This window comes from Triturus cristatus, chromosome 11 (genome assembly GCF_964204655.1).
Source record: "Triturus cristatus chromosome 11, aTriCri1.1, whole genome shotgun sequence".
NCBI lineage: Eukaryota > Metazoa > Chordata > Amphibia > Caudata > Salamandridae > Triturus > Triturus cristatus.
This window is the reverse complement of record NC_140594.1, coordinates 474024076-474048812: the sequence shown is the minus strand read 5'-3', so window position 1 is coordinate 474048812 and position 24737 is coordinate 474024076. Positions and strand designations below refer to the sequence as shown.

General features: G+C 47.2%; 1 protein-coding gene across 2 annotated transcripts in view; it reads left to right on the top strand.

Annotated features, from left to right (window-relative positions):
* The window catches only part of PPP2R2A (protein phosphatase 2 regulatory subunit Balpha), a 415049-nt gene that overhangs the window by 259057 nt on the left and 131255 nt on the right, over positions 1-24737 (top strand). The window lies entirely within an intron of this gene.

Genomic DNA, 24737 nt, shown 5'->3' with positions numbered 1-24737 from the left:
CTATAGAATTGGTTATAACATCGCAAAGGTCACGGGGTGAACACACACTGTAGAGTCGTGGAAATGACTGAGGGACACTGCAACAGTTCAATTACCGAGAGACAGCCTGTGTGAGCCGGGCACTGGAGCAGAGGTCTGTTGACTCACAAACTCTGGGAAAGAGTCACTTAAGCGCTACATGAACAGCGGCAGTGTGTCACGGATTCACTAATATTAGCACAACAGTCATGCTCCATTAACAATGTGTTCCCCTTTGCTTTTCTCACATTGGCTTCCACCTGTGGACATTACTGTCACCTTCAGCAGCGTCCACCGCCACTCCCACTTACAAGCTTCCACTTTCTCATTTGAACTGACCCCCTAGCCCCCAGAGAACCCCCATCGTTGGCACCATTGTGAGAAGTCGGGGCACCTGCTGATGGTCAAGGCTGAGAGGTCAATAACAGAATGGCCATGGAATCTAAGCTCTCTAATCAGCCTCCTGATCCTCCCCGAGCACCTCAGTGGCCAGCATGGAAAGACCCCAGAGCTTCTATTCCGACACCAAACCTTACCCTGAATGCTCCTAAGCGCCTGAAGCCCTTAAGTTTGGGTGTAAACATCGCTAGCCCCTTGCTGCAGATGCAAACTTGGCGGCGTTTGGATAATAACGTTATATGTATGTGTAGGCAGCTTTATGGGGGGGATGGTATCACTTCATTGGTTTGTCAGTTGTACACATGATTTACCTCTGTCAGAATGGCACCCAAATACAGCACTAAGCAATAGAATGCTGGTGGTCAATCTTTGCAAACGGCCTTTCGCTGCGCAACACCGGTCACTGCGCTTTTAGCAACTTTCCATCCACTTGAGCTGAAAACTATTTGTTCGAGGCATATGAGCTGCAGATTATACACTGTGCATAGATCGCCATCTGGTGTTGGGCCCGGATGTTTGCAGTTTGTTTTTCTTCTTGGACAGTCTTTGGAAGTCACGAGTTCGGTGACTCCTCCTTCGGTCCGTACTGCGCATGGGCTTCGGCTCCATCCTCAGATTGTTTTTTTCCGCCATCGGGCTCGGATGTAATACTTCGTGCTCCGGCTTCGAACCTTTCCAGTTCGACCTTCGACGAAAAATCCTCGTCCATCTAGCTTCTTTAGACTGAATCGACTTCTTCATCTCTCTCTTCGGCACTTCTTCGATTCCAGGCAGCGGCCTTCGGGCCTACCTCGACTCTGGTCTCGGCCGATGGAAAGGACTCCCTTCAAGAAGTGCCCAAAATGTGGGTCTAAATTTCCCCACACCGACCTCCATCAGGTGTGCAACCTCTGCCTCTCTCCCGAACACGAGGCCCGAGACTGCCCCGCCTGCAAGTCTTTTCGTTCGAAAAAGACTATTCGGGATCGACTAGCACTCATCGACCTCGGCTCCACCTGCCATCTTCGGAGAAGACACCGGAGCTTCGGGACAGCAGCACACCGAGCTGGAGGACGACGTCGTCAGCGCTTCCGAGGCCGACGACTCCGACGTGGAGATCACACCGGCGCAGAGGGTCGTGAGTACTCTACCCCCTCCCACTCCCGCGCCCATACCGAAAGAGACTCAGGTTACCCCTTCGCCTCCGGGCCTAGGGAAAACCAAGCATACTGCTTCCATCACCTCACCTTCGGGCCCGGTGAAAAAGCATCACAAGTCTCCTGGCGGCTCGGGACCGAGCCAGCCTCCTAGCGGCGCCGAAAAACATTCTTCGCCACCGAAGAAAACAACCTCTGTTCCGAAGCCATCGGTGTCGAAACCTGGCCTCTCGGTGCCGACCAAACACAAATCCCTCGGCACCGACGCTTCCGTGTCGAAGCCTGCCTCGGCGCCGACGAAAAAATCGGATACCCCGAGAAAGCACGGTGCGGATAAACCGACAAAGCCTTCGGTTCCGAAAACATCGGCACCGATGGAGGAATCGGTGCCGGAGGAGCTTTTCACACCGGATCCTCTTCAAAAGACTTTAACAAAGGATCCAAGGACTGGACATTTAACTTTGTCTTCCAAGAAAAGACTTTTGGACAAGCCAACTCCTCCTCCACCACCAAAACGGAAGGACTCTGCCACATCCCCGTTCAGAGTACCCTCCCCACCACCTCCTCCTCCTCCTCCACCCCCTCCATCTCCGCCCCCACCTTCTCCACCATTGCCTCATTGGTCTCCAACCCCGTCTCCAGACCCGGATGACCACGGAGATCCATTCTATGATCCCACAGATGCCCCGCGGGACCCCACTCCTCCGGGAACACCTGACCCATGGGAGGATTATCACAATCCCGATGTCCCAGATGTGCCTCAGGATGATCTCTATCCATCCAGGCCGTCTCCACCAGAGGACTCCCTGGGGTTCCACCACCTCTTACAACGGGCGGCACATTATCATGGGGTGGAGTTACACAGTGATCCAGTTGAGGAAGACTTCCTACTTGACACATTTGACATAGCAGATAAATCCACCGCTACATTACCCATGCTTAAAGGGGTGACCAAGCATGCCACAGAGGTTTTCAAAGACCCCGTCAGAGCTAGGGTCTTAAACCCCAGAATAGAAAAGAAGTACAAGGCAGCCCCCACGGATCCTGTCTATATTAAAGGACCTGCGCCCCTAGACTCTTTAGTGGTTTCCACAGCTAGGAAGCGCTCCAACTCTCATCTGGTGAGGCTCCACCACCTGTTAAGGAGTCCAAGCTCTTAGATGCGCCAGGCAAACGCACTGCCTCGCAAGCTGCCAATATGTGGCGCATCGCCAAAACGCAGGCGCTGCTGGCGAGATACGATAGAGCGCACTATGATGAGCTGGAGGCTCTCATGCAGCACCTCCCAGAAAAATATAAGAATAAGGCTCATGAACTGATACAAGAGGGAAAGATTATTACCAACACCTCTATTAAATGTGCACTTGACGCAGCAGTCACGGCGTCCAGGGCTATAAACACCAGTGTTCTGCTTCGCCGTCACGCCTGGCTCAGGATCTCAGGCTTTAAACCAGAGGTCCAAGCATCTATGTTAAACCACCCTTTTGACCAACAATACTTATTTGGCCCAAAAGTAGACGAAGCCCTGGAAAAAATGAAGAAGGACACAGATACGGCGAAGTCTATGGGAGACCTGCAATCACAAACCCCTAGACGCTCCTTTCGCCGTTCCTCCTTTCGAGGCTCTGGCAGAGGTTACTCTTCCGATAACACCTCCACGTCCTACAAGTCCCCTCCTCAGAATACCTTCTCAAAGGGCTACCAAAGAGGTGGATATCGCAGAAACAATAATAAAGGCAGGGGCAAAACCAACACCGCCCGTTCTGCCACACCGCCCACACAATGACTTTCCCCCGCTCCCCCAGACCATTCCACTCCGGTCGGGGGCAGACTACAAGACTTCCTTCAAACCTGGGAGGCCATATTCGGTCAGGGTACTGTCTCGAACTAACTTCTACCCCCCCAAATATTCCACCCAGACACCGTGCAATGTCACAAGAACATACCACACTTCTGAAACAAGAGGTACTCTCCCTCTTGCAAAAACACGCGATAGAGCAGGTACCCGTCGATCAGCAAAATCTAGGGCTCTGCTCTCTGTACTTTCTCATACCGAAGAAAGACTAGACCCTACGGCCCATTCTAGACCTCCGGCCTCTAAATGCATACATTCATTCAGACCATTTTCATATGGTAACTCTTCAGCAAGTTCTCCCACTCCTCCGTCAGGGCGACTTTCTCACTACACTGGACCTGAAAGACGCATACTTTCATATTCCAATACACCCTGCTCACAGAAAGTACCTCCGATTTGTGGTGGACGGCCAACATTATCAGTTCAAGGTTCTCCCCTTCGGGGTCACAACCGCACCACGGGTGTTTACCAAATGCCTGGCAGTAGTGGCAGCACACCTCAGAAGACAAAACGTTCACGTCTTCCCCTACCTGGACGACTGGCTCGTAAAAGCCGCGTCCTACCACCAGTGTGTGCAGAATACAAACACTACCATACAACTACTCCACCAGCTAGGCTTTACGGTGAATCACCAAAAGTCCCACTTGATACCGTCTCACACAAAGCAATACCTCGGTGCCACTATAGACACCTCAAAGGCTATAGCCTATCCCAACTCGGCCAGAATCGCAAGCATGCAAGCCCTGCGCCAAAAGTTCCTTCTTCAGGACTCTCTCCCAGCGAGAGTGTTCATGAAACTAATAGGGATGATGGCGTCTTGCATTTTCATAGTGCCCCATGCAAGACTTCACATGCGTCCACTCCAAGAGTGCCTAGCACGCCAGTGGAACCAGGCCCAGGGACGGCTGACGGATCTGGTGTTGGTGGACGGCCGCACCCATCGATCTCTGCAGTGGTGGAACACCACAAACCTTTCCAAAGGGCGACCGTTCCTGGACCCGGTTCCAGGTGATTCTAACAACTGCCGCATCGCTCTCCGGCTGGGGAGCGCATCTATTACACCTCACGGTGCAAGGTCTATGGACGCCACAACAGCGGTTACTCCACATCAACCATCTGGAGTTACTGGCGATCTTTCTAGCCCTGAAATCGTTTCAGAAACAAATTTCAGCCAAGGCAGTCCTCATTCGCACAGACAATATGACTGCAATGTATTATATTCAAAAACAGGGGGGGACACTCTCCCCAGCTCTCCCGCCTAGCACAGAGCATATGGAGATGGGCAATTCCACAAAAAATCTTTCTCCTGGCACAACACGTCCCAGGCATACAAAACACCATGGCAGATCTGCTCAGCAGACAAACGCAGCAAATGCACGAATGGGAACTGCATCCACAAGTTCTTCACCCATTCCTTCACAAGTGGGGGCATCCTCAAATAGACCTCTTCGCCACCCACGAAAACAAAAAATGCCCAAGCTTCGCCGCCAGATACCCGCACCCATTGTCCAAAGGCAATGCGATATGGATGAACTGGTCAGGCAGATTTGCATACGCCTTTCCACCTCTCCCACTAATTCCGTTAGTGGTAAGGAAGCTACAGCAGCACTCCCTCACACTCATTCTGGTAGCCCCAACATGGGCCAGGCAGCCATGGTACACCACACTACTACAGCTATCGGTGGTACCACATCAAAAACTGCACCTGTCCCCATGCCTCCTAACCCAGAACCATGGAGAAATCAGGCACCCGGACCCAGCTCAGCTCAACCTTGCGATCTGGCTCCTGAAATCTTAGAATTTGGATACCTTAATCTTCCCCATGATTGCATGAACATTATCAAGGAAGCCAGACGTCCTACCACTCGAGCATGCTATGCCGCAAAGTGGAAGAGATTTGTTGTTTACTGCCGTAACAATACAATCAACCCTTTAGATGCATCCATACAACACATCATATGCTATCTACTCCATCTTCAAAGGTGTAACCTGGCGTACTCATCCATCCGTCTACACCTAGCAGCAATTGCTGCTTACCTACAAAACAGACAGCATTTATCACTGTTCAGAGTGCCTGCTATTAAAGCCTTTATGGAAGGCCTTAAAAGAGTAATTCCACCCAGGGCACCACCTTCGCCTGTTTGGAATCTAAACGTAGTTCCTACAAGGCTAATGGGTACGCCTTTCGAACCAATGCATAAATGTGAGCTACAGTTCCTCACTTGGAAAACAGCTTTCCTCGTAGCTATCACTTCCCTTAGAAGGGTTAGCGAGATACAAGCGTTCACTATACAAGAACCCTTTTTACAAGTACATCACAGCAAGGTGATACTTCGCACATCCGAAATTTCTGCCCAAGGTCATTTCCCCCTTCCATCTTAATCGGTGGAGTTACCGTTTTTTTTCTCGCAACCTCAATCTGTTGCGGAAAGGGCTCTACATACACTTGGCGTTAAAAGGGCCTTACTGTACTACATACAAAGAACGCAACCTTTCAGAAAGACTAAACAGTTGTTCGCCTCCTTCGCTCCACCGCATAAAGGCAACCCCATTTCAAAATCAGGGATAGCTAGGTGGATTGTAAAGTGTATACAAATTTGCTATCACAAAGCAAAACGAACATTATCTGTTCCACCTAAAGCCCACTCTACAAGAAAGATAGGGGCTTCTATGGCTTTTCTAGGGAACATACCCTTAGATGACATCTGCAAGGCAGCCACATGGTCAACACCGCACACCTTCACAAAACATTACTGTGTAGATGTGCACTCCAAACAACAAGCTAGTGTGGGCCAGGCTGTACTAAAGACACTGTTTCAAACTACTGCAACGGATACCGGTGGTCGCCGCTAGGGTTGGGTACTGCTATATAATCTATGCACAGTGTATAATCTGCAGCTCATATGCCTTGAACGGAGTATGCTACTTACCAGTATGCATCTGTTCTTGGCATGTAGAGCTGCAGATCTATACACGCCCACCCGCCTCCCCGGCTTCCTGTATCCGTTCCAGGCTATCTTATTTAGATACAACACACATGGGTTTCTTCACTATTATCACTACGCTCCATCTTTTCCCTGCTGGCAAAAAACAATCTGAGGATGGAGCCGAAGCCCATGCGCAGTACGGACCGAAGGAGGAGTCACCGAACTCGTGACTTCCAAAGACTGTCCAAGAAGAAAAACAAACTGCAAACATCCGGGCCCAACACCAGATGGCGATCTATGCACAGTGTATAGATCTGCAGCTCTACATGCCAAGAACAGATGCATACTGGTAAGTAGCATATTCCTTTTATTAAAATCTGCTGATTATGATGTAGATGATGGATTTTGGTGTCAATGCGGCACATCCATTATTATGTGGGAAACTCCTAAACTGGAGAATTGCACAATTACAGTGGTTCTTATGATAGTCCCTCTGTCCACAGCTCTTCCGGCTCTCCCTGACCTTTATCATCCCACTCTTCCTCGCAGCTATGGTCCCACTCTACAGCTGTTCCTGCTCGGCATCTCCTCCTTTGTTCCTCTCTCCACAGCTCTTCCAGCTTCCATTCTACTCTCACCCGTCTCTCCACAGCTCTCCTTGCTTCCACTCTCCTCTCGCCCCTCTCTCCACAGCTCTCCCTGCTTCCACTCTCATCTTGCCCATCTCCACAGCTCTGCCTGCTTCCACTCTCCTCTCGCCCATCTCCACAGCTCTGCCTGCTTCCACTCTCCTTTAAAAACTAACACATGAATACAAGGCATTATCATTTACAATGAAAATAGCTAAAACTCTCGCAAATGCGAGACCTATTGCATTGCAAATGCTTGTGTTGCATTCAACTGTATTGTTATGAGATGTGCTCGCATAAAATTGTATCTATTTGAGATTCTCCTGATGGCAAGGGTACTGGACAAGGCAGACAACCAGAGACAGTGCTCATCCTCATAGCCCCACAGTGGGCCAGGCAGATTTGGTACTTGAGTCTACTGGAGATGTCCAAAGGACACATGATCCCAAACAAAGCAGAACAGAACCTGCTAAGAATGCAAGGCTAAAGAGTTTACCATCCAGAACCAGCCAAAATTCTACACAGGTAAATGGAACCAATACATTCACTGGTGCAGTGTCAACAGGAGGATGGAACGAGGACTGAGCAGAAAGCTACTAAAATACCTCACTCAACTGTTCGACAAGATGCTAACCTACACATTGCTAAAGGTACACCTAGCATCAATAGTAGCCTACCCAGAGATACCTCAGGAAGCCGTCTCTTCACACTTCCAGAGGTGAAAAGATTCTTGGAAGAGTTGAACAGTACCAACCCCAATGTGGAACCTTACCACTATACTAACGCAATTGATGACAGAACCTTTTGAGCCTTTGCACAAGTCTGATCTAAAGACTAACCCTGAAGATGTCCTTTCGAAAAGCAATCTCATCCCTACACAGAGTCCGCAAGTTACGACACTGTCAAAACAAGAACCGTACCTGGAAATCCACAAGGACAAAGTGGTCCTTAAAAACAAATCAACAGTTCCTACCAAAGGTGGTGACTCGATTCCACTTCACCCAAAGCATACAGTTACCAGCTTTCTTCTAAGAGCCTAAGACACAGGCCGAAGGAGCCCTTCACACTCTGGACACGCAGATGCATTAAGTACTAGCTACAGGAAGCAAAGGGATTTCGTAAGAGAAACTAATTATTCATCTCCTTTGCCAGATAAAGCAAGGGATCACCAGTGACCAATGGAACAATTGCAAGATGGATAGTGGAAACTATACAAATCTGCTGCTGCATAGCGGGTAAAGTGCTACCCTTCTTGCATTCCTAGATAACGTGCCCATGTTGAAATCTGCACTGCAGCTTCCTGGTTGTCTCCACACACCTTCACAAAACACTAATATGTGGACATTCAGATGAACAAGGAGGCACAGGTGGGGCAGAAAGTGCTATAACACCTGTCTGCCAACACATCCACATTTCAACCCAGCCAACCTCAGGGACGGGATATCGCTATGTAATCTAATGCACAGCATTTAAATCCAGAAAAGGGAATCATGCTGCAAAACTAAATTGTTACTTACCAGTAGGAGTAATTTTGCAGCCTGAAGAGTTTTCTGGATTTACATGCGACCCACCAACCTCCCCAGAAATGGGCGATGAAGCGACTAGGTGGAAGAAAAAAAAAAAACTTGAAGATTGCCACCACGCACAGGAACTTTAAGGGCATCGTCTGACGTCATACAGGGGATGGAGCTACCACTAAATGGTGACTGATGCCCACAACCAAAAGAAAAAGAGAAAACACTTAACGTTTCTAGACCAAACCATTAGATGGCGGAATAATGTAAAGCATGTGAATCCAGAAATTTTCTTCAGGCTGCAAAACTTCTACTGGTAAGTAACAGTTTAGTTTTGGAATATCTTGTTATAATGTGTTTTTTTTTTCAGTGGTTTAATTCTTTATATGTCTATGTTAGGTATATACTCATTTGCAACTCTTGGTCACTGCTGAAACGTTGCAGACTTGCAAGGTCAACGTGCCTTGAATCACCAACAAAATGCACTGGCCCTTTTTGCAGGGGCAGTAACTAGGTCGATGAATTTGCTGTGGCTTTTTCAGTTTTGAGCATTGCCAGCAACCCTAAAACGCACTTTTTCAGCGTTCGGATATGTCTATCAGTCAATTTAATCACCAGTTAATGTATACGGCTCCAAAAAGTCTGAATCGTATTACATTCCCAGGTCATAAAATAAAAATCTGATCTCATCTGCGCTACATCTAAAACCATTGTGAGGTACATTACTAAGCTTTTAGCGCAGTCTGACAGCATGAGGTACGTGTTGTGCACATAGGTGAATTGCAGCAATTTAATGCATGCATTTCTGGAGACGTTAGACATATGGTGGAAGACTGCCAGTTAGTCTCTGTCAGAGCTTTAGTGCAGTGTTATTGTGTCACCTGGTTTGAAGGTCTGATTGGTCCACTGCCTTCTCCCCACTGAGTGCTCCGTATATATTTGTAATTGTATGGTGATGGTTTCCCCATTTTAACAGTATGTTTAAAGTGTTATCTGTTGCTGGCTTGTTGCCTGATTTATCCCATTTACCGATTGCAGCATTGAGGAGAGCCATCTTTGCTAGAAACTGCCCTGCTGGCAGACCATAGTCTGTTCTGATTTCAGCTAATGCCATGGTGGCTCCAGAATCAGATACTTTTCCTATGTTAGTCCCCCAAGTCTTTTTACATCTAGGCAGATACCACAGGAGCATGTCCAGGGAATACACTATCAGCTGTGCTGTTTTATGAAGGTACCTTAACTGGCAGAATCATGCGTCCAAGTGAAGAGGAGCTAAGGTGGTGCTGGGGAATTTTCTCTAGTAGTTGTTCTAAGATGGTTGTGTCACACATAAAGTGACTCAAGTATCCTAATTCCAGAGATGCAGGCGGAGCAGTCACAGTCCCGTGCAATTGGAACTGCGCTGCCACGGTTAGTAAGACTCAAAGTACGGCTTCTGTGGTCAGTAGGCAGGAATAACTCACTAAAGGTTACTAGGGGCCTGCATTCATTACTGTCTGTGGAGTCCGATGTGAAGTGTTGCATCTTTTCGTATGTAAGCCAGCGTGATCTCCAACTGTTTAGGACTAGAGGTTTTTGGTTTACAGAACAAAGTTTGTATTAAGGGCATAGTTTTTTCTGCTATTTTATTACAGTATTGCTTTACTGATGTCAAGGTATTTTGGATCATGCTACAATGCAAAATTTGCACATTTACGGCACAAATATAGATTACTTGTCTTTATGGATGCAGTGTTCTGTCAAAATGGCTGACTGCTTGAATTGTTTGAGATTGCAATTAGTATTTAACATTTGACCCTCTCGTAGGTAAACCAACACCACCCAGAGTTGTCCAGCTCTGCCTGCTTGTTGGGTGATGTATGACTAGAGCCAGTGTTGTGGAGTCTTGACTGCTTTTGAAATCTGTGACAATAGCAGATGGAGTATACCTCCCACGAGTCATTTAACTTTATTCAACCCTGCATTCATCATATTGACGTACCATTTTTTTAGGCTTCCTTTTGTTGTATCGCTCATTTCTATTTCTCTCTTCACTCTACAGTCACTTTAGACAGTATGTTAGGTGTCTAATACTTGAATGCAAGAAAGGTGTGTCTCTGATCTAACAATTGGCAGTGGTCCCGGGTCCGGCGGCAGGGGTAGGTTTATGAGTATACGCGTCAACCGACGCAGGACCCACGTTGGAGTCCTTTTGCCCGCCGGTCACTGCTGCAAGATTGCCTTGTTAGTAGCATAGGTTACTTCTAAGCACCTGTTAGGTATGTAGAATTTTCACACACCTTTGTTGTAGATAGTTCGTATCTTTGATCCTGAGGAAGTGCCGTGACCATTTCTTGGCTACCTAGGCATGAAACATGTTGATCTTCTTGAGCGTAGGGCATACATAACTAGCTACATAACCACTAGTGGCTATACCCACCTCAATTTCTATTGGTTTTAATCAGGCTGTTCACCACTTTAATAAATATTCACCCGTGGACCAACAGTACCTATTTTAAATACTTTCACTACATCTACACACTCTAGGGCCCCTTACCCCCAAAGCACCCTTCGGCAGGAACAAAAGATCCCCGCCAAAGAGCCCCATTTTTGGGAGCCCGTCAGGAATTGCAGCGCCAACCTGACGAGGGGCAGGCTCAAATGATGAAGCATGACACCTAGCTTGCTGGGTGTGTGAGAGCCCTAGTTCCAACAAGGATTTCCCCCTCCCTGACACATGACAGTCCAACCCCCCTTTTTTCTTTTTTCGACTGGAGGAACTTTGTACCTTTTTTGCATTACTAGTGGTCCCGGGGACCATAGTTTGTTGACCTAGGCCCCAATTAAAAGTTTGAGATAGAGAATTTCCATGTGGAATTCCACTTCAGCAGATAACTGCCTCAGTGTTTGCACACCTGTTGCTACCAGGTGTAGGAACTCCAGATGTATTCTGACTGTAGCTGGTAAAAATTGGTTTGGGAATAGACTGCATTGCAGCCCCCTTCTGATCCTGTGCCCCATCAGTATTGGGCAACGAGTAATAAGGGCATTAATGGAGACCGAAATTGTTGCGATCTCCTAGAGTAATACCGTAAAAAGAGTATCCATCGAAGACTGCAAAGCTTTCTCATTGAATCTTACAGTGCATCTTAACAAAGTAAAGCAAAGGACCAAGGTCATGCACTCTTAATTGCTCAGGGTTATACAAGTGCTTCAGCCATGTAATCCAGAATTATAACTTAGACTTTCTCACAGTTATCTTTAGTAGATCTGGCATAAGTATCCACCTTTTAAAATAGAACAATTCCTCTTATTCATTAGAAATCTGTCCCTTCCAATCAAAGAGATAGAATTTGAGGTAAAGTAACTATTGGGTCTCTGGGCCTAACAATTATTTTGATATTTTTTGAGAGTCCCTGAGCAACATAGTTTCATACCCGAGCATAACTCAGCCGAGCACACTATTCTGGCTCTGACTCTTGTTGAGATTACCCATCCTGAAGATCGTCCACAGGCATTGCTCTTAAAGATGTTGAGAACATATTTTGAAGTTGGACGTACGTTTGGATCATGTGTCTCAAGCAAATACTATTGGCAATCAAAATGTTTTAGACATTGAAATGCCCTAGATTCTCCACCTCTTTCTCACTTTTTACTGTGTATTTAGGATCTTAATTTTTTGCCATGTGATCCAATGTGGTACCTTTTCAACAATTTCTCAGTTTGCTGTCATTTTAAGAAATACTCTGGTCTCGCATGAAGTTTGAGAGAGATGTAATTAGGGTTCATCCCTCCAATTAGAATTCCTACACTCTTCGGTCAGGAATGGTCAATTTGGCAATCTAACTGCTCAAATATCGAAAAGGCATTGCTTAGTGAATTATGAACACATTTTATTGCAGTTCATTAGTTCCCTGTATCAGTGTATTAATTTGGCCAGGATAAGCATGTTGTCTAACTGCTTATATCTCTTCTAGCCATACCGTACCACATCACACATTCTTTTTTCAAAAAGATTACTTTAAATATTTTATGTATAAAAGAGCCAGATGAGCTTATAAATGGCTGTAAGAAACCTGCATTTTGTGTGGTCTCCCCATGTTTTTCGTCTCTTGCTAGACCATGTATTTTTTTGTCTTTAGTCCTCGTTGTACTTTACCTCTGCAAACCAGTAGTAAAGTGCCAGTGCTCCCCCTTGAAAAAATGTCAAACTGGCATACACATAACTGGTATATTTAACTTTCGTACAAGTCCTTAGTATATGGTACGAAGTGTGCAAAGGGTCTGGAAGTTAAATGTCACTAGTAGACTACAGCAGATATTGTGCCATCCACTATTGTGGCAGTGTGAACATTTCATCTGCTAGAGACATCTAGCCGCAGATTCCTTACCTTTTGAACTTCCATGTGTGAGGCTGGATCAGGAAGATTTTTCGTAGCAGTACCCCTGCGCGCCGGTAGGTGGCATCGGTCGACTCTGTGCGACGTCGTCGGGGTAGTGTTTGTCATTGGCGTGACGTCCATTTCGTCAGTATAACCGCCACTCCGGCGCGCTGACGTCAGTTCTTTTCTTTCAGCGCTGATCCGTTGGAGAGCTACCTTGTCATTTTTTTTTCACACTTTTTGTTGACTTAGTCGGTGTGTTAGGAAGTCATGTCGTGTAAGAAGACTTCGAGGTTCAAGCCATGCGGCGCCTGTCACCTCACCATGTCGGTCACGGACCCCCAATTAGTTTCTTTCGTGCCTGGAGCACGTCCACGACTCCAAGACGTGATCCGACTGCCGGGCCACGACGCGAAAGGTTTTGATGGAGCGGTCCCTGAAGATTCTCGAGGCCCAGCGTCCTGCACCACGGAAGGTACCTTATAGATCTCGTTCCCAGTCTAGAGGAAGATCCGAGCCCCCCTCCGCGGAATTGAAGTCCTCTTTGTGTAAGTCAGTTTAGAGGCACCACAAAAAAACACAAGAAGTCAAAGCGTGCTTCGACTTTGCCCGCCCATCTCGCGAGGCCCTGGAGGTACCTCGGCGTTCGAGGCCCGCTCCATGAAGCAGGTGCCTGTGTCAGCTCCGCGTTTCACTGCCTTATCGGGGCTGTGAGCGACCCTCGCCCAAGAGAGTTTTATGCCATGTGCGCCATATTGGGTCTCTAGGCCCCGCAGGCTCAGAAGACTGAGTGGGGCCCCGTGGTTCCCATGCCAGCGGCTCCGGCGCCCCGGCCTCCGATTGGACCCGGGTCCAGACTGATGCCGGTCGCACCTCCCAGCGACCTTCCCCAGCGTCACATCCGAGGCCCTTGGCATCACCGGCGCCCAACGCCTCCCCCCATCCTCGTTCCCGATGATACATAGCTGGCCGGGCTTCCTCCGGAGCCGTACGACTCCATGATGTTTGCTCTGCCCTATTCTGAAGGGTTAGGGATGGAAGAAGAGGATTGGAAAGGGGAGCTGGATCCCTCAGAAATCCCACAGCAACAAGCACTGGACTGGTACAAGGAACTTGGTGATGCCAGTGGCCTGGACACCTCCCCCAGACTCTGGCATGCTTTCCCCTCCTAACCTGGTTACGGAGGAGGGGGCCTTTTTTGTCATGGTGGTGTGTAGGGTTGCGGAGGTCCTCGACCTGCAGCTTCCTACAGTGGCTGTCAAGACTGTCTTGGCGGAGGTCCTGCAGCCCGGGGTCTTGGGTTTGGAACCCCTTTACTGCCCTTTAATGAGGCCTTAACAGATATCCTTCTCGGGACTTAGTCCAAACCCAGCACAGGGGTTCCTGTGAACAGGACGATCGCCAGCCGCCATCGCCCTGCACCAGGCGACCCACATTTTCCTCACCTCCCTCCCCACGCCTCAAAGCTTGGTGGTCTAAGCTTCCACTTCCTGTGCTGTATTTTCTTCCGCTCCCCTGGACAGGGAATCCAAAAGTCTGGAGAACTTCGGCAAGAAAAACATTTCTTCCCCCATTCAGACAAGGCAGTTGGTGAACACCACATGCCTATTGGGCCGTTATTCCCATTCCATATGGGATACCGTAGCACTGGTGCCGCCCAGAGTCTCGAAGGAGGACTGGGCTCTACTCTCCCAAGCTATCTCAGACGGGAGGGACACAGCTAAGTTCGCCATTAGATGTGGCTTGGACACGACGGACTCGCTAGGTAGAGCGATTTCCAAGACTGTGGCCTTTTGTCCCCACACCTGGTTGAGAACGTCTGGTTTTTCAGAGAAGGTCCAGGCTAACCTCGTGGACATGCCCTTTGATGGCTCCCGTCTCTTCGGAGAAGAGGCGGATACTGCCCTTGAGCGCTTTAAAGACTTGCGGGCCATGACCAAGTCTTTGGCCCTCACCACTGCCCCCAGGGCTCCATCCACCTTTCGTGGCTATGGAAGGGGCTAAAAGCCACGCCAACCCTATTCCGGCCAGAGGGCCCCGGAAGTTCAGCAACCTCTGCTGGGCCGTGGACGCGGCTCACCCCTTCCTCATGGGTCAGGAAACCAGAAGTCGAGCCAAGCCACCATTTACTCCTCCACCTCAAAACCTTCAAAGTCCGATTCCCCCAGGATCATTCTAGGCCAGTCGGTTGCAGAATACACCTTCATCAATTGTATAGAAAAATACTTGGGCAACTACCGTGAATGAGGGCACCAAAGTTTGAATACGCCTTCATCTTCACCACTGGCAAAACATTACATCGGACGGGTGGGTGTTGCAAATTGTCCGAAGGGGCTACTCCCTCGCCTAAGACTGCTCCTCCATCTATGCCTCAAGGGTGCGATCTGCTGACTGAGGATCACCTTGCTTTGCTCCGCGAGGAAGTCAAAACTTTCTTGGCCAAGGTAGCTATAGAGAGGGTTCCCGGGCCCGAAGTAGGCAGTGGTTGCTATTCCTGCTACTTTCTGGTCCCCAAGAAGGACGGAGGCCTTCGTCCAATCCTAGACCTCAGAGCTCTCAATTACTAATTCAAAAGAGAGAAATTCAGTTTGCAAGTATCCCATCCTCCGGGGCTTGCAATGGTCGTAGGGGTGGGGGAAGATCGCAGCTCTCTCTACGCTGATGATGCCCCGTGCCTCAATCCACAGGGTTCTTAAATATATTTACCAACTTTGGTAACTACTCTGGATACACAATCAATTGGGCTAAGTTGCTGGGCTTTGTGCTACTGGAGAGATTTCCGCCCCTACCCAGTGGGTGCACGGTGATTGAGGCGATGGATGACTTTAGATACCTGGGAATATGCATCACTAGAGATCCCAAACTATTCTACATAATCTCCTACCGCAGCTGCAACCACTCAAAAATGATGTGGATCATTGGAAGACTCTTCCACCATCTCTATTAGGAAGAGCAGCCCTGTTTAAAATGATGTCCTTACCCCGCTTCTTCAACGTTCTGCATAATTCACCTTACCCAGTTCCCTCAAAATACTTGCAAGTGTAGAGGCACAGCATTGAGCTGTTGTGGGCAACGGGGCGACCTAGAATATCGCTCGTAAAGCTTGTAAGGGGATGGTATGACGGCAGAATAGGTCTCCCAGATATTTCAAACTATTATTGGGCAGCTCAGATGGTAGCCATTAACCATTGTATGTATCGACCCCGGAATGACCCCGAGTATCAAATGGACAGGTGGCTGTTGCCGGGAGGATCCCATCACGGGGCGCTCTATTCTAACCCTGCAAGGTTGCACCTGACCGGGCCCACGGCACATATGGTCCAAATATGGCACACTGTATGTAAGAGTTTGGGATGGGCCTTGAGAATCTCGTTAGCCACCCCTCTATGGGAATCCGCACTGAGGAAGACGGGATTTGATAAATGGGACATCATAGGTTTGTCACGAGTGGGGGACCTATGCAAGGGAGGGGAGGTAGTAGCCTTTTCACAACTGCAATTAGAATATAAACTGGCAAACACAGAACGATTCAGGTACTTGCAGATACGGCATGCCCTCCAGCCAAATATCCCCGAAGCATCGCCATTGGAGGACAGACTACTACATTAATATATTCCTAAAAATCCATATAACTGACATATCGCAAACTAGTTAATCATACCCCTGACTGACTCCTGCAACTGCGTGGAAAATGGGAGGAGGATCTGGTGGAATTAGAAGATGACTGTTTGGAGGCGTTTGCTTCACCCTAGGAGGTGGCAATTTCTTCCAGACTAAAATTAGTGCAATTAAAAATACTGCATAGGATTTACCTATCGAGACCGACGCTAATAAAGATTAGATATGGGGTAGACGCCCTCTGTCAACGACAGTGCGGACAGGAGGGCATATTTTCCCACATTCTCTGGAAGTGAACCCGCATTCACGAATATTGGGAAAAGGTATTGCATTGTATGGAGGAAACTCTAGGACTAAGCTTGGCCCTCGAGGCCAAAACGTGTTTATTGAATATTTGGGAGCAGTCTGACCTAAACAGTAAGGAGAGAAAATGGGTAACTTTGGGGCAGATGTTGGCTAAAACAAACATAGCCAGGCTTTGGGGGGGGGGGGGGGGGCACAAGAAGTTCCAACCCCAAATGCATGGAAAAAAGACATGGACTGGTGTATGTTCCGAGAAAATAAGGTGTATGTCTCCAGAGGGTGCACCAAAAAATGGATGCGAAATGGAAGATATCTGTGCCCTGCCGCTTCTTTCCCCCCCCCCCCCCCCCCCCCCCCCCCCCTACTGGACAGACCAGAGTAATCTGCAAATTATAGTAAACAACCTATATAACTTATGAGTGATTAAAGAAACCAAACCGTTGTAGTAGTGAATAATAATGCATTCCCGGTAAATGTGTGTTTGTGGTTTTTTTCTATTTTAAACTGTGTACTGTTGATTATTGTTATCAATAAAAAGAAATATAACAAAAAAAGGAGAAATTCAAGATGCTCACACTTGCTCAGGTCCTCGCTGCCTTGGACCCAGAAGACTGGATGGTAGCGCTAGACTTGCTGGATGTCTATTTTCATATTCCCATCCTGCCTACCCATCGTCGCTACCTGCGGTTTACGGTTGCTCACAAGCACTTTCAATTTGTGGTGCTCCCCTTTTGGCCTCACCAGCGCCCCTCGGGTGTTCACCAAGGTGATGGCAGTGGTCGCAGCCCATCTGCGGAGACCAGGGGTTCCAGTCTTCCACCATCTCGATGACTGGCTGTTGAAGGCAGGCTCGCCCCAAGCAGTTGTCTCCCACCTCCAGACTATGGCGAACCTCCTGCATTCGCTGGGGTTCACTATCAACGTGCCAAAGTCACACCTGGCTCCCTCTCAGATGGTCCTTTTTATTGGAGCCGTTCTTGACACGGTTCAGTTTCGGGCCTATCCTCGGAAACAGTGTGTCCAGTGTATTCAGACTATAATACCGCTGTTTCAGCCTCTATCCTGGATTTCGGTGAGAATGACTGAGGCTGTTGGTACTCATGCATCCTGCTAGTAACCCATTCACGGTGGCACATGCAAGCTCTGCAGTGGAACCTTAAGTTCCTATGAGCGAAGCATTGAGGCAATCTCGCCAACCTGATTCAGATTTCAGAGGGCACTGCGAGAGACCTGCAGTGGTGGCTGACAGACCGCGATTGGTTCAAGGTCAGACCCCTCCCTTCCCAGACATCACAGTAGTGACGGATTTGGCCCTTCTGGGATGGGGTGGCCATCTGGGGGAGTTGGAGATCAGAGGACTGTGGTCTCTGCGGAAGCCAAGGTGCATATCAATATGTTGGAGCTTTGAGCGATCCGATTGGCACTAAAAGCCTTTTTGCTACCAATAAAGGGAAGGCTCATTCAGGTGTTCACAGATAACACTACCGCCATGTGGTACTGCAACAAACAGGGCGGAGTGGGGTTGTGGACTCTGTCAAGAGGCTGAGTTCCTGGACTTGGCTGGATCAACAGGGCATTTCCCTGGTGGTTCAACACCTGGCCAGTTCTCAGGTGCCTTGCGGATCATGAATGGCGTCTCCATCCAAAGGTGGCACAAGGTCTCTTTCAGCAGAAGGGAGAGCCTTGGTTAGATCTGTTCGCCTCTGGAGAGAACGTGCAATGCCAGTAGTTTTGCACATTGGAGTTTCCAAGGCGGCGCTCACTCAGGGATGCTTTTTGCCGCAAGTGGAGCTCAGGCCTCCTATGCGTCTTTCTGCCCATACCACTCCTGCCCAGAGTGCTCAAGAAGATCAGGAACGACTGGGCACACGTTATTCTTGCGGCTCTGGACTGTGCATGGAGAGTTTGGTATTCCGAGCATGTAGACATGAGCATCGATCCTCCAGTCAGGTTGCCCCTTCGGGAGGATCTTCTATCACAGCAGGGAGGGTTCTCCACCTGAACCTGTCCACTCTGCCTCCTTGCGTGGAGATTGAGCGGCGACAGATCACAGCTTTTGAACTCCCTCCTGAAGTCTGTGAGGTTATCTTGGCAGACAGGTGTCCCTCCGAGAAATCGGTATATGCCTGCAGATGGAACAGATTTTGTAAATATTGTACAGACTGGTTTATTGACCCATGATCTGCTGCCTTATCTCAAGTCCTTCTGTTAATACTTTCTTTGGCCCAGCAGGGCTCTGCTCTGGGCACATTGAAGGCCTACCTTTGGCCCTTTCTTCTTTTCTTCGGCAACCTGATCAGCCCTCTTTTCAAATCTCCTCTGGTTCAGAGATTCTTGAAGGGGTTTATTTATTCATTTAGATAGTTTTCTATAGCACAAAGATGACCAGCAAGGGTATCCAAGCACTTTACAGTTTATACATTAGGAAGGGTACAAGCAATCAAAAACAGAACCAACAAAGCGAAAAATTCAGTCATGTAAAGCCCGGCATTCTCATGACCCTGAATGCTCGGCCACAAATCAGCGACTATGACCGCCATATCGAATGGAATAACCAGTCTGAGGCAGAAATTTCTTCAGCAGGAGCCCTTTGACTTATTTTGTTGAAGAGAACAGTGGAAGGGTTCACCCTGACTTCGGGGGGGGGGAGGAAGTTCCAAATCCTCGGTGCCATACCAGAGAAGGTCGGTTGTAGGTTTTTCTTTTCTTGAATTTTTGTGGTTTGAGCAAAAGGGTGCTGGTGGAGGCTCTCGAACCACATGAGAGCTCCATTTTCTGCACGAGGTACAGTGTGGTATTGAAGTGGATGACTGTGTGCCATGCATGCAATTTTAACTGTATCCGAGCTTCATATGGAAGCAAGTTCAGGGACAGCAAGTCAGGAGAGATATGGTTGTATTTTTTGGTGCCAGTTATGAGCCTAGCAGCAGAGTTGAGGGCAACCCTTGGAGGAGCAGTCTTCACTCTAGGCAGGCCGCAAAGGGTTGCGCTGCCATAGTCCAGCTTTGAGATCACTAAGGCGTGCACTGCAATCTTTAGGTCATGAGTAGGGAGATGAGGTTTGAGTTCCTTAGGATGCTGTCTGTGTTTCTGATGTAGCCAACTGTCGTTATTCAGCAGTCCTGTATAGAGAGCCTCAATTTGGAACCTGAACGTGGTCTGCTTATTTCCACTGTACTATATTTGAGCCCAGTTGAGCAAGGTCTGTGAGTATCCTCATCCACTTTTCATGGGCATGGCCTAAACAGACCTCTCTGGGTCTGCTCAGTGGAACATAACTACCAAGATAATATAAACCAAGCACTTAGTCATCAACTTTCAAAATGTGCACCTTCAGAGGCTGAGCTCATCTGTCTTTACCAAAGATTGTTCTGAGGCATGGTGCTAATTACAGAACAAGACCTGCACAGAAAATATGTCAAAAGAGCAAGTTTTCATCAGTAACCCTTAAACATTCAAAAACCTCTTTGTTTCGAACTATCATAAGGCGGCCGAACTGTGTGCCATCCAAAGATCGGGTCTGGTGTCACTCAATTTTTAGAAGAACCTTATTCGTGTCTGTGTGTGTGTGTAAAGTACCTCCCCCATTGTCCTCTACCTGTAATGTGTAGAAAGGAAAGAAAAATCATGTGCATATGGTGTCCACTAAAAAACAGCTATACTGAAAAAAGGAAAAAGGGGAAAAGGATGGCAGTGCCTCACGGAAGTAACACCATGGAGGGTATGCAGACAGGTACTCGCCTGCTACCTCACGTTCTCATCATTAGCAGCTGCCACCCGAAAGGAAGAAACTCAAAAACCTTTTATAAATAACACCTGTAGTGCTGTGTGTGAACACTGAACTATGATATGTGTATCCATGTTCAAAAATAATGTCAACCCTTATAGGAGAAACGGGGTCTGATCAGAACCCTCGTCAATCCACATTAAAACCGAGCAAAACAACACTAGCTGTGTGATATTTATTCTGTGCTGTGTTTGCGCTCACTTAAAAACCGACATGTTTCATTGCCTCAGACAACTTGCAGCAATTTCATCAGGGCTAGGGTCGACTGGCCACACTGCACCTCTTGTTTTAGGCCAATAAACTTTTTGTCTGCACCATGTGGTTGCTCGTCTTTAGCATACCTGTACCCCTCTAACAAGTGGGTGTATGCTGCATAAGAGTGTACTTGTCCACTCTATTCCTGGTCGCCCAACGGCTGCGGGTTTATAACTCTCGTCAGCCTACAGCTCCCGGTAGTATTAAGCCACCACCCAGAGATCAGGCAGTCACTGTTAAGCAGCTAGGCATTCACCGTTGCACTCTTCCTTGTTAGTCTGAATAGGAGTTCCTCCTTTATGCTACCAAATAAAAACTCCGGGTAACCCATCCATTGCGTACTCTGCTCCTAGAAAAAAAAATATTTGCTGCTAAGTTATAAATGTTTTTCTATGTAAAACCAGGACTTTTTAAAGTATTTCCAGCTTTAAAAAGGATTTGAAGATTAAATTTGAAGACAATATTCAGAAAAAACTAATCCTAGTAGTGGAAAAAAATGTTTTGTGAGAAGTCTTCCACAATGTTTCGTGGCGTTTTCAAGACTTTGCACGGCCAGTAGATTCCAAAGCAGGGGCCTACTGGCTTAACCAGTGCTTGTTTTTTTCTCTCTATGCGAGCCATACAAGATCCTCGCAGTAGCGGGAGGAGACTATTTCCAAAAGAAAATGTTTCTCATAGTACATTTTCTGAATGAATCCCAAAATTAAATTAAATTGTGTAATGCGAAATTTTGCATAACACAAAGTTCGAAATTTTGCAACTTTCGCCATTGTAATTAAAATTTTAGCACATGCGTTCTCAAACCAATAAGCTCCTATCAATCGTCCAACCCTACCATCCACTTGTGTGTTAACCATAGTTACTGCTTAATAGCAAGTCGATTGCTCCCCATAGCCTCAACACTGGTACTTATCTGAATTAGATCTTGGCCTTACCTTTAACTCAGAAGCTTAGTTGAATGGTCAACAACCGGCAACCATCATCCTGCTTCCCCATTATTGAAATGGGCAACACAAGATTCGTATGTGGCACTCTTCCTTGGAAGTACTTGAAGTCGCTTGGCAAACATGGCTATTGCAAATAAAATACCTCCACATCAATTTCTTCCCTCTGATTGAAAGAAAACTGTTGTGCAAGTCATTTGAGTTTTACCTTCAAACAAGTGGTCTAGGCAGCTAACTTCTTCATTTGTGTTTTCAACTTCAGCTTGGGAAATGCTAAGGAATTCCTTTCTCACAAGAAGATATTGAAACGCAACCTAGATCAGCTATCGATTTGCCTCACACACAGCAAAACTAACAGTTTTTAGCTTGATAATATCAGAACCAAAGTGAGTTCAAAAATCCCTTTTAAGTGGGCAGGTTGAACAACTGATTTTCCCAACGTACGGCTCGCAGGTACCAGGGAAAATTAAATCACCCCCACAGAAAACTCTTTGAAAATCCTGTATGTCGCTGACACAATAAGCAGAATCCTGGGAAACCCAAATTACTGTAACGAGAGCTACAAGAAAGCCATGAAAAATGCAGCAGTCAGATTTGTTTTTCAGATTGAAAAAGATCAGTAAATACATGGTTCTTTGAAGAGCTAGTGGTCCAGAACAAAACTAAACAATTCTCACAACAGTGTAAAGAGAAATGCAAGGAATATCAAGAGTTGCTTCTGAACAAAATCTCTTTAATAGGAGTACAAATCAAATTTTCCAGTCGCTGACATCGGAAAATAACCTGGCCCCACTCTAACCTGCCTCGTGGAGTTCACTTGATGTTTTTAATACCTCTTTACATAACATAATTGTCAGCTGACCTCTGTCAGAAGGGCTAAATAGTGGTCCAATCGCTTCATTACTAAACAAGCATTTGCAATGCAATAGGTCTCGCAACTGCGAGTTTTGGAGCTATTGGTATTGTAAATGGTATTGTAAATGACAATGCCTTTAATTTATTCACAAGCATCAGGCATCGGACATCCACAAGCATCAGGCATCAGACATCCACAAGCATCAGGCATCAGACATCCACAAGCATCAGGCATCAGACATCCACAAGCATCAGGCATCAGGCATCCACAAGCATCAGACATCCACAAGCATCAGGAATCGGACATCAGACATCCACAAGCATCAGACATCAGACATCCACAAGCATCAGACATCAGGTATCACACATCCACAAGCATCAGGCATCAGACATCCACAAGCATCAGACATCAGGTATCACACATCCACAAGCATCAGACATCCACAAGCATCAGACATCCACAAGCATCAGGCATCAGACATCCACAAGCATCAGGCATCAGACATCCACAAGCATCAGGCATCAGACATCCACAAGCATCAGGCATCCACAAACATCAGGCATCCACAAACGTCAGGCATCCACAAACGTCAGGCATCCACAAGCGTCAGGAATCAGGCGTCAGGAATCAGGCGCCCGACGTCAGGCGCCAGGAACCAGGCGCCAGGAACCAGACATCAGGCATCCGCAGGCATCCGGAACCAGACATCAGGCATCCGCAGGCATCAGGCATCCGGAACCAGACATCAGGCATCCTCAGGCATCCGGAACCAGACATCAGGCATCCGCAGGCATCAGACAGTGTGCTCAGTTGTATTATGTCCGCTGGAATAATAGCCAAGTAAACAAAGCAAAGTACTAACTTGTCCTACAAAAAGTATGTGCGCTGCTATTAATATAAAGCTTAGCGTGCAGCGCAGTTATGTGCTCATGGCAACCTAAAAACAAACAAATGTAAAAAGACCACGCTCTGTTGGCATTAAATAATGTTAGACGTACATTGTAAAGACCTTCGCTCTCAAAATAAAGAAACCCATTTCGAACATGCAGGCTTTTGTAAGCGCATGATAACGTGAATGTTTAAAAAGATGAACAAGACAAGCCCGGCGGAGCGTGGCGCGCACGCTTGGCGGGGGAGCGCATTCCAGGCGGGGGAGCGCACCCTTTAAAGTAGGATGCCAAACGGATTGCATGGTGGCACGATGCACGTGATTGTTGGCGTGCTCGCCATGCAATCCGCTTTTGGGAGACCCTTTACTAGAGTCTCGCTGTGCGATCGCTTACGCGATAGCCAGTGAGACCTAAAATTATACATAGCCACACCAGTCCAGATCTACCCGCCAGCTACCACCCTGTCACTAAAGTCCCATGTTTTGAGAAAGTCCTTGATTTCCCTATGACTTTTCCCCCTCTACGTCCTTCTCTTTATTTCTGTCCCATGCCTTTTGAGAGGTCCATGTTTAGATTACCCATAGTTTTCTTCTAATTATTTCTGTGCTTTTTAATGTGCAATTGGTTGACTAGTCATAGGAGTGAGTGCTTGAAGCTGGTAAATACATTCTTTTTAAATGGAGATTTTGCTTGTGAGTGCCTAACAATTTACAATCGACTCGTCTTTGGACAACATTGTTCACATAAGTGTTCTATTTTAAGGAAAGTCCGAAATCTTTACAATATGGTGTAATTTTTATTTCTCAGGTGGAGCTTTGTTGCAGTGTGTGCGTTTTTGACTTCTTTTTTGAGCATATTTTTTTTTTTTTTTGTAAAGTGGCAATGCACAGACTCCAATCGTAATATTCCATCCACGCTTTGGGAAAGACTCACCTCTGTCTGCTGTAGTCATAACAATATGTGAGGATATAACTTATTCCAATGTTGCTGGCGAATAGTCTTTTTTTTTTTTTTTATGGATTTTTTTATAGCGCAAACTTGACCTGAAGGTATAGGGTATCGGAGCACTTTACATGAGCACCAGTTGCGTTTACATGAGGACAAGTCTGTTGAATCTGTTAAGTAACTGTTTCTATATTTAGGGATGTCCCGGTTTACCAATATAAATGTTGTTGTGAAAATTTTTCCATAGTTACCTTCAACATTTGTGGCGTAATAGTAAAGATTTCCGGGACTACGGAGGAT